Consider the following 15,247-nt stretch of genomic DNA (forward strand, 5'->3'; position numbering starts at 1 on the left):
AACTGAAAAAAATGCTTAGGAGTACTCCATGTATTCAGTAGGAATCATTCACAAATCAGAGGGAAAAAACTTTATTTAAAAGAATATAACTATAAACCCTTGCTCTTCGGGGAATGAGACAGATGAGGTTCTACAGGAAACTGAAAGGTAACTGTGCAGCTTCTAGTTCTTTCTCCTAAGCTGGCCTCAATGTATGACATTAAACTGGGCCGGATGAACCTTTAATGTAGCTGCCACAGGCAGGAAATAAATATCAGGAACATATTTACCTTGGGAAAAGGAAATGGAAGCAGAGGAGAGTAAAAAAAAAGCAAAAGCAGACAGAATACAAGAATAGCAATAAATGATAGAGCATACAGAAAAACAAATAATAAAACTGACAAATTAACCTCAGTGTTATACTGGTCAATGTGTCATTGGGCTGCTAAAATGAGAGACATGAGGGTTCACCTGGCAGAATCAAATTTTCATATTGTGATTTGCTGCTTCACAAAAATAAAGGATGAATGGTCAGTATTGGAAAATACTAAGATATATTCAAGAACCCTTAAAGCCACTTTTAGACAATGTATATGTACAAAAAAAAATATTGCCACCTTTTGCCACAACCCAGCCACTCCGTTTTTTCAGACTTGTAGCGATTCACTACAGTGTAAGAAAATAATGTAGTTTTCTCTATGGGGAAATCTCGCCATTAAGCAGGGAAATTAAAGAAAAAAGCTTCCCCAGTCATGTTTTTAAGTGGATAAATTGAGATTTTAAAAGAGGAATCTGGATTCAGAACACTCGCAGGGAATAAAAGCATCTCACCATAATTACAAATGAAAGAACCAGGTGTCAAGATATGATAAACAAATGGGAGGACAGAGTGAGCCATCTGCTTCATCAAAGAAAAAATTCATACTCTACAAGACTACAAAACATAAACACTAAGTGATAAAAGAAAAGTTTGGGTTTTTCAAGGTCCCGAAGGTAGAAAATGCACTGAGTAGTGGTAGGGTTTGTGCCAGCCAGATAACAACAAGATCAATCCAGCCAGAGCTGCTGGCTCTTCCCAACTCATGACCTTCAGATAGAGTATGTTACACTGGGAACAAGAGTCAGACCACAACTGAGTAATCCATGAGGTCCTCAATCCCAGCAGCCCTTCCCCGGGAGTGTGGGGAGTGAGTACCCCTGCCAGAGTGCACGGGAATGCTCCCTAGGGTGAGGTCTGTTCACGCAGTTTGGGCTGGGAAAGCTAGCAGGAATGGGAAAAGCAGGTCTGGAAACATCTAACAACAGAGTCATAAAAGAGGAGAGGAGTCATGCTGGGAGAGGAGGCCGGCTGCTGGCTGCTGGGCTGTGTCCTGCCACACCAGCACAAGGTGGATGGGCAGTGAGGCAGGACATCAGCACAGAGGGTGGTCAAGCTGGTGGCTGGTGGAGGTGACCAGAATAAGAAGAGAAGACAGACAGCATGTGTATGTGCTGATGTACAGGTGAAGGTGGACATAATTTAAGGAGGCACTTTACTTCAGAAAGGAATTTGGAAAGATTGAGAAATCTGTATAACAACTAAATAATCATTAGACTTCTTTGTTTCATTAATTCATCATCTCTCACTCTCTTGGTCAGGCCATGCCTACGGTTAGGATGTCTGTTCCCCAGCTAATGGTCAGCTGTATGTCAGGAGACTTCCCAGTGTATGTTGGATATTGCTGTGCTATAAATAGTATGATATCCCAGAGGTAAATATGGAAAATACCACTAACTGCATTAAAGGGAGAGGATGTATTAGATTAATTAGCTATAACTATACAAAGGATTAGAAAGAAGTTGGTCAGTGCAGTTCCTCGACAAGTGATTGAAAGCAGGGCCAGACAAAGTTAACAGTGCTTATATTTAACCTACTAATGCTTACTTACTAATGTGACATCATGTGCACCGCAGGTGACCCCAAGCAGTTTAATCAGAACTTAAGCTCTCTTTTAAGGATAAAAGGGAAAATCCAGCCCTCGAAGTTGTGAGAAGAGCTCCCTGAATGTGAACTACTGTAGTTATATCAAGGATCTGCTTAATTCTACTGTCATCTATCAATAAAAAATGCAAAGAAGAAAAATAAAAAACCTTTAAAAAATTATCCTCTTGCTTGTTTCTATAATTTTCCTAGATAAATTTCCACACTCTGTGTCATCACACAGTCACCAGCTGGGCAGACACATGACATTATACTGAGAAGATGTTCTATTTGCTGGGGATGTCAAATGAAACAGACAGTTCAAACATGCCATAAGGACAAGATCATGAACTCTCTTAATAGTCTTCTGGCAAACAGACCATACAAACACTGGGTAAGGAGTTACTACACTGTGATTAACTGAAAGCTGGTTTCACAACTCCCCATTAAGGACAGTAGGTGACATCATAAGTATTTTCTTCAACTGTGCACCAAAGAGGGTAACAATTTGTCTGGGCATGAGTGAGATTTTTGAATTGCTTTGCATTTCCAAGGCTGCCACGTGAAGCAGTAATATATGTCAAAGTACTTGTATGAGTTTTGTGTGCTTCTGGAATGCAACAGTACACTAGGGAAGACTTCCTAACGCATCCAAAATTAAACTGGTATCTATGTTTAAGTAACTGAATCTTGTCCTCAGTATAGGTTATATATGTGACTAGATGTGGATAATTCAGTCCTGTTCACCTCCAAGTGCTCTAATTCTGGAACATCCTTTTGGAGCAGAAGGTACTTGTTCTCCCAGGGGGGAGCTCACTCTCGTTTCTGCAAAGGTACTACAATATTGATCACTCCTCTGTGCATATGCAACCTAACACCATAAAGCTCTTACAGTCAAGGGTCTTTCAAAGGAATAGAAACATTCTGTATTTTTCCATCCAGGGTATACTTCTTTGTATTTACCAACACTGAAGTTAATTCACCATCTTTTTGCTTGTTTCTCTAACTAGTTTAAATCTTAGTCAACTTCCCTTACAGTTTTTTTTTATAGTAGCTAATCTACATAGGTAACTTAATCTTCAAATTCCTCTTTATCCCTTTGCCTCTCTTCTTTCCAGATTACAAACAAATACATGAAACAGCAGATGGGTTTGCATGGCATCTAAAAGATTCTGTTGTTAATCTTACCATGCTGGGAGTTGATTTTTCATTGCACTCATTCATTGTTGTCAACTGGCCAATATAACTGTTGGATGAGTTATGAAATACAGGAAATCCTGGTGTAAAAAATTCACCAAAGTAACCTTATCACATCACAGTATGGATTCTGAGCACTTTTATTTCCATTTCAGGCATTGCTGGACTTAATGAGCCCTTCTTGGTACCATCCAATCCCACAAAAAAGATTCAGAAAACTAAGTAGGGAGCAGAGCTGGCTCTGTCTGCATTCAGCTCTCTCCTTGCTTCTTCAGGGCCAGGGAAGCAGGAGGCGTGGGTTCCCCAGCTACCCCAGCACTGCTGCCAATGCTCTCTGCCTTGTCCCTCAGTGCAGCTGCTCAGATCGTGGTGGACAGGACTACAGCACTGGTCCCAGCCCAGCCTTCACCTTCACCCCCTTTCCTTCTTGAAGTATAATCTGACCAAATTTGTTTCCGCCCTGCCCTCCTTCACCCTTCAACCAAAATGCAGCTATGTACCACTTTGTGTGACTTGCCTCAAACCCTGGGATTATGGACAAGAGTTAAAAGATTCTTTTAGTAGTTTCTTTTAATAGTTGTCCCTTTGTTCAGCTCATTGTGTCCCAGCATGGCTCACCAGGAGGTGCCTGCAGGGACAGCAGGGAGCTTACTGCTGAGATTGAAACAATTCCATTGAGGTCTTCAATTCCATTTCCATTCAATCACCACAGTTGACTAATCCAATATCAGAACTTCATATGCATATTTACTATTGCCAAAAGCATCAGACTATTGCCCTGTCTGGCAACTATTTGCTTTATTTAGGTTTTATTCACTAGGAGTTGGAAATTTGGCAACGATCTCGATCTCACCGTGACTGGTTCCAAGAGGCTATTTAAATACAGGAAAGTACTAAGGAAAATTAGACCTAGATTTTTCTTCTCTAAAATAACCACTTAAGACAGACTCATAAGTAATCATCTATAGTCAGAGAAGTTGATGTAAATAATGTAGTTTCAACAAAACATAGGAATCATTAAGTTAAGAATAATGCTAACTGAAACATTAAATGATTATATTTGTTTCTGTTATTTCAATATGTATATCAAGTTAATTAATTCTGCAAGGGGTAATACTTTCAGTCATCACTTTAGTATGACTATCAACTTTTAATGAGTTTTTAAATGGTGTCAACTGAATTTGAAAATACGACTGACTATATTACACTGTGACACTGGAATTTTTTGTGTATCCCCTGAATATGGACTGCACTGTTCTCCAAGCATGGTGCAAGTACAAGGAGGGACGGAAAAGGTTTGTTTTGTTTCAATGTCATTTAAATTGCTACATAAGCTCACAGAAGCGATTCAGAATTGTTCTTTTTTCGCAAATTTCATGCTGAACATATAATCCTGTACTACATTACAAACCAGACCACATGTAGAATCCTGCTCATGTGTTTGGTTGTTTAATGTTTCATAGGGACTGAGGGACAGAGTTAACACTTCTACCCTTTCAGACTACTGAGAAAAATGTGTGGGGTTTCACCAAATACTCAGACATTTTGAATGTGTGATTCAAAACAATGCACAGAAGGCAAACAAGATACGAGTAAAATAACATTAGAAAACACGAAATAAAAAACTGGCTGGTCTATAAAGAGGTATTACTCACTGAGCAATGTGGTGTTAGAAATTTCTTAAAATGGTACTAATTTAGCCTTTTATCATACCAGAAATTTTAAACAGTAGACAGTATAATTGCGCGAAGAAAAAAGTTGGAGCTTGGTATGCACATACATCTTTATTAAATACAGTCTTAAAATTCATTGTCTGGAGAAAGCTCCTGTAAGAAATAAGTAACAGCACCAGAAACAAGCCTTTCACCTGTAAATTTAAGGAGTTTCTAGATTAAAAACCTGATGGTGTTACGAAGATTTACTGTCTGAAATAGTACAGTCACACTGTCACCATGGACAGTTGGCTGAATCCTGCTGACTGCAGCCCCTGCTACATCCATTGAGCTCAGAGGTTTCAAATCAAAGGACAAATTTTACCCAGGATCTTTTAATCACCCACTCTGACAGCGTGGCAAGCAGGAGTTTGTGCTTGCTGTTTTGTCCATCCTGCTTTGCTTTGCTTTATGGGTTCAGAAGCCATGTTGATATTACAAAAGAACTGTAAATCTCCTCTTAAAATATGATTGACATTGCTGGAATGAGGAATTTATTCTGACTGGTGAGAGGTAATTGGGTATATTCCAGTGGTTTGCATTCAGATGCAAGGAAAAGAGGAGATTAAGTAGATTAACCTCCATCATCTGGGAGATGACATTTCTTGCTGTGTTTGAAGTATTTTGTGAAGGAAAGATGGCACTGATTTTGAAGTTTATATTAATCAAATCTCTTTGATTTTGTTTGATGCAGCAGCTGCAGTGACACACCCATGCACTTTGAAAGCCTTGAGCTGCAAGGGCCAGGATTTAGAGGAGACCAGCTACAGCTCAGAAGTGTCAACTTCAGCCTCCGGGGAGGGGGCGGGGGGGGGGGGGGAGGGGGAAGGGGGAGGAGGAAAGCACTTGTCTAATTTCTCCTCTTATCTTCTTAAATTTGTGTTAGAATTGGAAGCAAAGATGGGTGATTAAATCCTGATACAAAGCTCTGACTGAGAGGTGAGTTTCTGCACCAAAGCAAACTTGAAAATTAGCAGAAGATGGTTATATGGCAAAAATGTTCTCTCGTTTTCTTTCTTCCTTTCCTTCTTTTTCTTTCTCTCTTTCTTTCTTCTGTTCTTTCTTTTTCTCTTTCTCTTTCTCTTTTTCTTTCTTTTTCTCTTTCTCTCTTTCTCTCTCTCTTTCTCTCTTTCTTTCTCTCTTTCTTTTTCTTTCTTTCTTATTATGGCAAGAAATTGTAGATGCATTCCCCTGTTAGCAAGGTCTTCCTAACCTGAATTTGCAACACTGAAATTTTATAAGTAAAGTGACAACACTGACACAAATTTCTTCTGTGATTTCAGTTCATCACATTGAAGCGGTATTGGGCCGAAACTCTGAAAATATTTTACACGTGTTTCATCTGCTTCAGTCCTGTAGGTACTTTTAGCTGTGTTTGGTTTTGTGTTTGTGAATAGTCCTGAGGTGAAGTGAAAGCTCTGAGGATCTGAATTAAAGAGCATCAACATCTGTTTGAACATCACCAAAGGTGAACTATGACAATAAAGCAAAACTGAAACATCTTAACACTACATCAGAAGCAAAGATTTCTCTTTAATCAGGTACATGAGTGATTTTCATTTGTATCAAAAACCCTTTTCAATATTTGGATTCACTAGAAACCATTTGTGTGTACCCTGTTAAGAGGTACAAGCTGACCTGACTACCAAAGCCTTACCTAGAGAGGAAAGAGGCTGAAGACAGTTCTCTTCATCCCCACAGCCCCAGTTCTGCCTGCTGGGAAGGGTACAGAGTGCCACAGGTTTCACCCCATCATGCCTAAAGGAATTGTTGGTGGACTTCAGCCTCCATCCATCCCCAAATGTGAGACCAGAGGCCATTTCCAGCTGGGGCCCTTCACCAAGCACAGTCCCACATGGCTCATCCCAGCTGGACTGCTGCTTTTGCTTGGAGGAAAAGAAACCTCCAAAAGGGACAAGGCGGGTGGCACATCTTCCCAGCCACATTAAAGAGTAGTGGTGGCTCTCCATGTTTGCTATAACTCTTAGGTTCATGGCTATTACAGGAGGACCTCGGGTGTGATCTGAGCAAACCTTGGAATGCAGCCAGCACTGGAGAGATAACTCTGAGTGAATTTTGTGTTTTCATTTTATTTTCTTTAAGAAAATCAAAGCCTGTAAAAGGATAAGTTTTGACCTGTTGTTATTTACTTTGGCAATGACTAAAATGGATAAGGCAACTACCTGCTGGCAGGCTTTGACTACATTTAATTGCTAAAAATCAGACTGTGAGTGACTTGAAGCGATAGGTAAGTACTTACTGCAACTACTCAGATCAGTAACTTTTCCAGCAAGAGCAAACCAAGGAGGGCAACCAAATGTTTATTGAAGCTGAACCACTAATGAATCAACACTTGCCTATCAAAATATATTTAATCACAATTTTAACTGTTCTATTCCCAAATAATTACTTAGTGTCTTAAAGGGTGCTGCATTTTTTTCTGTCTCTTCTGATAAGCCATCACCCCTAGGAAATCTTCTATTTCCACTTATTTCACTCTTCAGCCACAAGTCAATCACAATATGCTGTACAAGACATCAAATATTAACTGAAAGGAGCAATATTACTGTAAATGGCTAGAAGGCACAGCTACAACAAATATCAAATTTTATTTAACTAGTATATGACAGTTAAATGTTGGGAGAAATGCTGCAAGTTTGGAACTCAAATTCAGCCTTCATAAAGCTGCTCTCTGACTGAAACAATTTCCTGGAAGAGATTCTGGCTAGAGACACAGGCACTGGATCTACTTTTGAAGTATGGAAAAACAAATGTAAGTATTACTGATTGCTTAATTTCACAAACACATAGGAGTTTAGGTATCATATTTGATCAGTGATTAATAGCCATTATCTCAGAATATATCTCAGTCTGTTTTGCATGGTGTCACCAGAAGTGATTTTTGACACAGGTATTATTTAACACCATTTTCAAGAAGAATGAGATTGCCTAAAGCAGAAACACTGCATCAGCCACAGAAAAACACTGTCCAAACGTCTGTGAAATTTACTTGGAAATTAATAGTTGCAGCTGGGTCCCAGCTCAGTCTTCAGTTGTAACAGAACTACATCAGTTTTCAGATAGCAGTAAAGAGAAATGGGTTTTCCTGAAGCCTTGCATCCTTAACTGAGCACTGGCTCCTTTACGTCCTCTCACTGAAATACTGCCAAAACCTTAATTCTCTCCACTGCTTTCCTTTACACGATTCCTTTCCCTGGCAAATAAGGAAGCAGTAAAGGATTAGTAAAACATCTTCAGCAACACAAAAGAGCAGGCAGCACTTCCCCTCATAAAAACCCAGTCCAGAGGATGATACAGCATCTTTTAGACACATGATAAACTTCTATAGTTGTACTTACCCAGGGTGTTACTATTGCATGCTCTAACATTTCAGCATATCTGGGACAAAACAGATGCACTTGTAATGCCCCAGTATCATGAGCAGCCTCTGAGCAGCCCCTGGGAGCCCAGCTCCACTCCACAGCTCTTCCAAATGCAGCACGGTACAAGCAGCATTCAGAGCCCATTTCTAAGGCAAAGGACAAGCAGGAAATATGGGTGAAAATGGCAGTAGGGACACAGGTCTGCTAAAATGTGACAGCTTTACTATCTTTCTGTCACTGAAGCTTTTAGCCTATGCTCAAAAGAGAAGGCAAAAGAAGCAGCGGCAATAAGAAAAATAGTCACGGGAATGGCCAGAACCAGATCAGATTTGGCTGAGTAAACAGCCAGCTCCCTCAGCTTCTGCTCGTCAGACTTGTGGTCCAGACCCTTCACCAACTTTTTTGCTCTTCTCTGGACATGTCCCAACATCTCAATGTGTTTCTTGTACTGAGGGTCCCAAAAGTGAACGCAGGATTCGAGGTGTGGCCTCAGCAGTGCCCAGTACAGATGGATGATCGCTGCCCTGGTGCTGCTGACCACACTATTGCTGATACAACATTTACCTACTTACAGCAATGCAGCTTTATACTGGCAATTATTAAAAGACTGGCTCTGCCCTGCAGCCAGTTCCTCCAGCTCTGAGCTGTGCTGAAGCCCTGCCCTCTGCCTGCAGGTTCAGTGAGACCCCCCCAGGGGGACACCTCATGCCTGGGCCAAGTTTAGCCCTCACTGACTGTTTACCTGTTACCTGTTAGTGTGTCTGACAGTTTAACTTCTGCAAGTGTGCTTACAAACTTTTAAGAACTTCTGTGTTAAGATTATTCTCTTTCTGCTATAAGATTATATTATTTATGTATATCTTCCATGTGATATTCATTTCAAATTAATTTGTCTTGTTTGCTTACTCTATTGTTAATTGTCCTGGTAAAGTTCTCTCAAAATCAGTCATTTGGAATACTCTGCGCTTTCTTTCCTGGAACTCATTCCACAAACTTTTTGATTAGCAGATCATAATGGGGAGCAATAGTAGGAAGGGATGGAAAGAATAAGAGAGAATTACAGGATAAGATGATCGTTCTGCCTGAGTGAAGGTGGTCTTGGCACTTTCTATTACAAGATTCTGTTTTCACTTGAACTTCCAGGCTAAAATTTTCATTCAGAGGGTCTGCCTCCACTTGACTTACTTGAAAACTTCAGGGAAAACAGCTCAGCCATATAAAAAGACAAAAGTAAAGGAGAAAACTGATCCAAAAATCTGGATCTACTTCAGGAGTGTCTTTGTAGTTCTGGTTAGAGAACTAGGCACTTGTGAAGGCAGTTATCTCAGCGTCCAGGCTTTGTCTCTTGTTCTGGGAAGGGGCAGAAGCAAGGAAAACATTGGAATTGTGTCCTTCAAAATAAAAACCTGAAGTTCATAATTTGTTAGAAATAATAACTAGATTCTGTGTTTGCAGTAAAGATTGCCTGGTTTTGTGAATGGAGTGTCTAAGTGCTTTGGGAGGGAGTCAAGGGACAATGGAGCCAGGCAGGGACAGAGTGCACTGAGTTACATGGTGAGGGGGCTGTACACTGGAGCGAGGAGCTGGACAGGGGCAGAAGTCTTGGGCTGGGATATGGTCCACGGGCAGTGGTGGCCCTGACCAGCTCAGGAAGACACCTAGAGAGGACTTTGGGAAAGGGACAGCAAGCCTGGCACTGAAGTGGAGGTTCGGAGGGATGAAATAGGTCTGAGGCAGGCTGAAGAAAGCAAGGCTCAAGAAAAAGGCTTCAAGGAAATGAAATGGGCTGCCATTCCCGCTCACGCAGCTCTGGGAGCCCCTGCCACAGCACAACAACTCCAGCACAAGGAAGATCAGAGCCTGCTGCAGCGACCAGTTATTCCGTTACATCCACCAGCAGTCATCTGGGCGGTAAATCTATAGGTTTCGACCCCACTGGTGACTTGCAAGAAGAGGGAATTGGGACTGTGGTTAAGACAGTTAAGTGTTGCCTTTCAATTCCAGCCCCACTTCTGCCGCAGACTTCTTCGAGAGCTCGCCTAAAGCAAAGAGTTCACACCCTGTCACCAACTGTAAGTTCCTCTTTTCTGGCTCAAACCCGTGCCCTGGGCCTGGGGAACCCACAGGGGTCCTGAACTCTCCCACCCTCAGCCAAAGTCAATCCAAGCTGGCCTCTGAACATAAAAATTTGCCTATTCTCTGGATTCTCTGAAAGATCAGATCCTGGAATCCCAGAAAGGTCCCCTTAGTTTCTATAATACTGCTCCTGAGTTGCAGCTCTCCAACACCAAGGTATAATAACAAAATCACACGTTTGTGTGATGTAAAGACAAATCATTTATAAAACACTGACCCTGTGATAGAGTGCCTCAGCAAAGACAGGGACACTATTTTTTTATTCAGATGGCTTTGAATGCACTAAGTTATATATGGCAAACAGTGAGTGATGAGTAATTAAAGTACAGCTTAAGTCTTCATTCTCTGAGTGAAAGCTCTTCTTTCTGCTGGAAAACAGATTAGGTTTTTTAGATTAAAAAAACTGATGTCGCAGAACAAGGGCACCGAATTAATGTCCTCTGCAATTTTGCTTCTTCTTCTTCTAAATTTAAATCTTTGCTGAAGAGGGAGGCAGAGTTCTGCTTTTCCAGAAAGGGTTATGCAGCATTAAATTACAGAGCAATTGCATGTAAAACAAATAGGTGTTATCAGTATACAGTTAATTTTAGAGAGATTACCATTGGTTACATTCAATATACACATGCATGTCAAATACTAGAAACCAACATCAGATATATCCAGGATACTACAGATAATTTTAAAATAAAACTGATCTTGTATTCATAGACTCCTTTCCTTTCCTTTCCTTTCCTTTCCTTTCCTTTCCTTTCCTTTCCTTTCCTTTCCTTTCCTTTCCTTTCCTTTCCTTTCCTTTCCTTTCCTTTCCTTTCCTTTCCTTTCCTTTCCTTTCCTTTCCTTTCCTTTCCTTTCCTTTCCTTTCCTTTCCTTTCCTTTCCTTTCCTTTCCTTTCCTTTCCTTTCCTTTCCTTCCCTTCCCTTCCCTTCCCTTCCCTTCCCTTCCCTTCCTTCCCTTCCCTTCCCTTCCCTTCCCTTCCTTCCTTCCCTTCCCTTCCCTTCCCTTCCCTTTCCCTTCCCTTCCCTTCCTTCCTTCGCCTTCGCCTTCGCCTTCGCCTTCGCCTTCGCCTTCGCCTTCGCCTTCGCCTTCGCCTTGCCTTTCCATTAGGTATCTACACTAAATTTCAAGAGTTAAATGTATCATTTCCATTTCCACACTCCACTGCTTAGACAAGCACCTACAAAATACAGCAGCACTCACTTAAATGGACAAGAATCACAGTCTTTATTCTCAAATGGGTATGTGTTACACACTGGAGCATACAGATAAGATTAAGAAATCCTCTAAAATTAAAAAAAAAAAAAATCAGAACCCTGTCAGCAAACAACAAATTCAGACTTCTTCGCCATTTGTGGGACCAGTCCTTGGATTAGCACTGACTCATCCTCAGTTGCTGGAAAAAACAGATGTGGTTCAAAGAAGCCTTTCAAAGTGGCGGAGGCATTGGCGCCTGGCCAGGCGAGCCTGCAGCCCGCATCAATCAGCTCAGGGGTCTCCAGCACTATTCTCCCTATTCCCCCTGCTCTGAGCAGCACATGGAATAGGAACCTGCCAGGCAGGCAGCCCACAGGAGACAGCTGAGTGAGGCTTCTCAGCCTCCCTGCCCCATCCAAGCCGCCTCTTCTGTCCCTGCTCCGCTTCTGGTGGCATGAAAGCTGCGTGCTGAGCGAGGGGCTGTCACCTGCAAAGCACAGGGACGTGGGGTGACGGAAGGTGGTTTCATGGAATTCCAAAACTTTAGATCTTAACAGTGCTCCTTACACCTAGTGGGTTTTAAATCAGAAAAAAAAAAAAAAAAAAAAAGAAAAAAATATTTACTGCATTAATATGTTCTAGTATTGGGCTGTCCTTGAAAAATCAGAGAAAGGGTTGCCTATGGATAGTGCACTGGGTTTACCCCCTGAGATACAGCTTTTAATGCCCTCTTTGCTACAGAAGGCCATGGTCTACCAGTCCTGGGAGTGTTGACCAGTAGTAAGACAACTTACTTACAGCAGTAAGTCAACTACTGGGGACATGTGAGACTGTCAGGTAGCAGTATACAGCTTTATGATACGTATACATAAGTATATATATAAATCAAGCATATCTGGTGTAGCCGTTGCATGGATTTCCCATCCTTCTATCCTGTTCTAAGAAATCTAATTCCTTCTAAGTGGAGTGGCTCTACCTCCCCATTCAGAGGAGCTGTGTGTCTTCATTAAAACACATATGAAAGCGGAGGAGAAGCTTTGTCTGTACAATACTCCTACAAAGTATTCAATAGATACTGTTCTCATTAAAAAAAAAAAATTTGAATGGGGATCTTGAATAAAATTCTATTTAACTAAAATCCCTGCACGTTTTCCCATTTGATTTCAGTAAAATCAAATTTTCATATGTCATCATTTCCCAATTTAAAATTCAAATAACAACAACAATACAAAATGCCCCACTGGACTAGGTTATATGATTATTCCATTTCTTCTGTTTCTAAATACTAATAAACTTATTCCAAAACCTGTTGGTGGCAATTGCTACAGTTTTCTCTTGCCAAGGCTTACACAGAGTGAAAGTACTCCCAGGATTTTGCAAAAGAAACATTTGGTACAAGTCTGGGTTATCACTGCGCAGAGAAATTCTGAAGGTTTTATTCAGTTCTTATGGTAAAATTACACTACTAAATATTCAAGGGAAGCAATCAAAGTGGGAGGCTTATTCTTTTTTTTATAAAGTTAATATGCTTCCTTCTTTCTGTTCATACTCTTTCGACAAGTCTCAAAGCAAAGATACCAACGTATGAAGTGATTCAATAGGAACAAACAGGGTTTCATGCTCCTCTTGCAACACAGTCATTGTTAATAGTTTGGATCACTGCAGACCAAATTTAACAAATTAGCAGTGCCCGAAAAATGAAGTATTATATCCAGCATTAGTCACTTTCTCTGACTGATCTTCTACTACTGCAACAGAGCAGCCTTATGTAGGATGCAGGGCAAGCATTTGTCAGTAGCTCAATCACAGTGACACTAAAAAAACCTTAACAGCAAAAAGAAATTCATGTTCATTTTTGCATTTTCTGCAGAATTATGTGTCATTTTCAATTAAGTTTCAAGTCGAATCTGTTTTGAGAAAGCCTTCATATGAATTCACCCTAGAAAAAACAACCTTGCTTTTAGCAAAAAACATGTGAACTATTTCACCAATCATACTGTGTTCATAAAAGTGTTAATTGGGCTTTGAAGTTGATTCGATTATAAAGCACAATAATATGAGAAATAAACACTCGATTGAGACAAGGCACTTTTATTTTTTTATCCCTTTTCTTCTTCTCACAAATATCTTTTTCAGCGTGGACTCTGTACATCCATTCTCCCAAAACAAGATTTCCTGTCATACAGCTGTGTTCACTAGAGCCATCAAAGGAGTTAATAGATTATTAATAGCAGTTAAAGGTTATTATTTTCAATACCCCATCCCAGAAACAAATCTCATAAGGAATATGAATTCCCATTGGATGCATTTCATACAAATATCTTGAAGAACTGCAGTTATGCCTTATTCTGCAAGACCAACCAGACCACGCCTTTCCTAGAGAGACTTCTGCTAAAACAATAGCAAGCTTGCTTTTCTGTGCATAGTGATAAATCTGGAAACTAAGGATGTACTGTGCACATTGAATAGATCCTTAGGGCATACAAAAGACTTATATTAAAGCCAACTCCTAAATATTCAAGAGTCACTCTAGATTTTCAGGACAGCATGAGTAAAGAATACAGACAGCAAGAAAATTTGGGTTTAACCCCTTCCAGAATGTTTTTTGGGGATTTTTCCCCAAACTTCCTCACTGCTGTACAAATTCTGCACATCTGCACCATCAGAGACTTGCAGTCCACAGGGCTCTGTGCTTGGGAAGAGCTGCATTCCTGCACAAGCCCTTGCAAAATCCATGCCAGCAGTCATTCATCATTTGCATTCATCACGTTAATTAAATACCTATTTGGATGCATGTTCTCTGATTCACGTAGTGCTACATTTTGGTGCAGAGCTGAGTCTTACAACAGTCCTTCAGCAATGTTTTTTCTTGGGTCTGAGAGTGTTTCAGGATAGGGCTCCATATGGAAGTTCAGAAATACAGATATAGTTAGTCTGAAGTTGTAATATTTCATCCCACTTTTTCACAGTGCACACACGTCTCTGGAGTGCTGTGGTAGACACTGATACCAACCCACTGCTTCAGGTAAAACAAAAATCTCATTTCCAAAAAAAACAGAGGACTAAGCAGCCAAAATTACTTAAAAATATACTCCCGGGTAAAGCAGTTCATATGTTTCTATGAATCGTTGGCTGTATTTCTTCTTAATGTAAAGAAATCCATTCCCCTACAGAGATTCTGTTCCTAAGGCTGTTTTATTGTAAGAATTCAACTTATAATAAAGGTAAATGCATATCCTTTCTCATATGCTCGTCTGATTTTCCCCACATGAGGCTTTTAAACACACTATAATCAGCAAAAAAGTTCTAGTTCTTAGATATTTACTTGTTTCCACATTACATGGTTACATGACTGAAATTTGAAATATGAAAGACCAGAAAACTGTTAACCTGAAGGAATAATTACTATGTTAACATCAAAGGTTCATCAAACTTTTTAAACCTGTGCAATGACCACATAGATTGCTGAGGATCAGAGATGTTTACATATTGCTTACTGTGGAGTAACAAATACTGAGTTGATGAACTAATTGTTCTAATGCCATTGGGATAAAACACTGAAGCACGGCTAGGTGCTAAGGGTAGACAAATTCTTTGCTTCTACAGGCTTTACTTTGTTCCTGAACCAGTTTTACGTTCAAGCTTTTATCATTAACTTTCAGTTTTCCAGGGAATTTTGCCAGCGAGCA

General features: G+C 40.4%; 1 long non-coding RNA gene across 1 annotated transcript; it reads right to left on the minus strand.

The window, feature by feature from the left end:
* Nucleotides 1–7,438: 7,438 nt before the first annotated feature.
* LOC135420910 (uncharacterized) lies at nt 7,439–9,026 on the minus strand. The gene is made up of 3 exons (XR_010433780.1): nt 8,804–9,026; nt 8,208–8,377; nt 7,439–8,062 (listed from the first exon to the last, which is right to left on the minus strand). It is a non-coding gene; the product is annotated as an uncharacterized LOC135420910 (long non-coding RNA).
* Between the last annotated feature and the right edge of the window lie 6,221 nt (nt 9,027–15,247).

The sequence above is a fragment of the Pseudopipra pipra genome, chromosome 1, assembly GCF_036250125.1.
Source record: "Pseudopipra pipra isolate bDixPip1 chromosome 1, bDixPip1.hap1, whole genome shotgun sequence".
NCBI classification, from domain to species: Eukaryota; Metazoa; Chordata; class Aves; order Passeriformes; family Pipridae; genus Pseudopipra; species Pseudopipra pipra.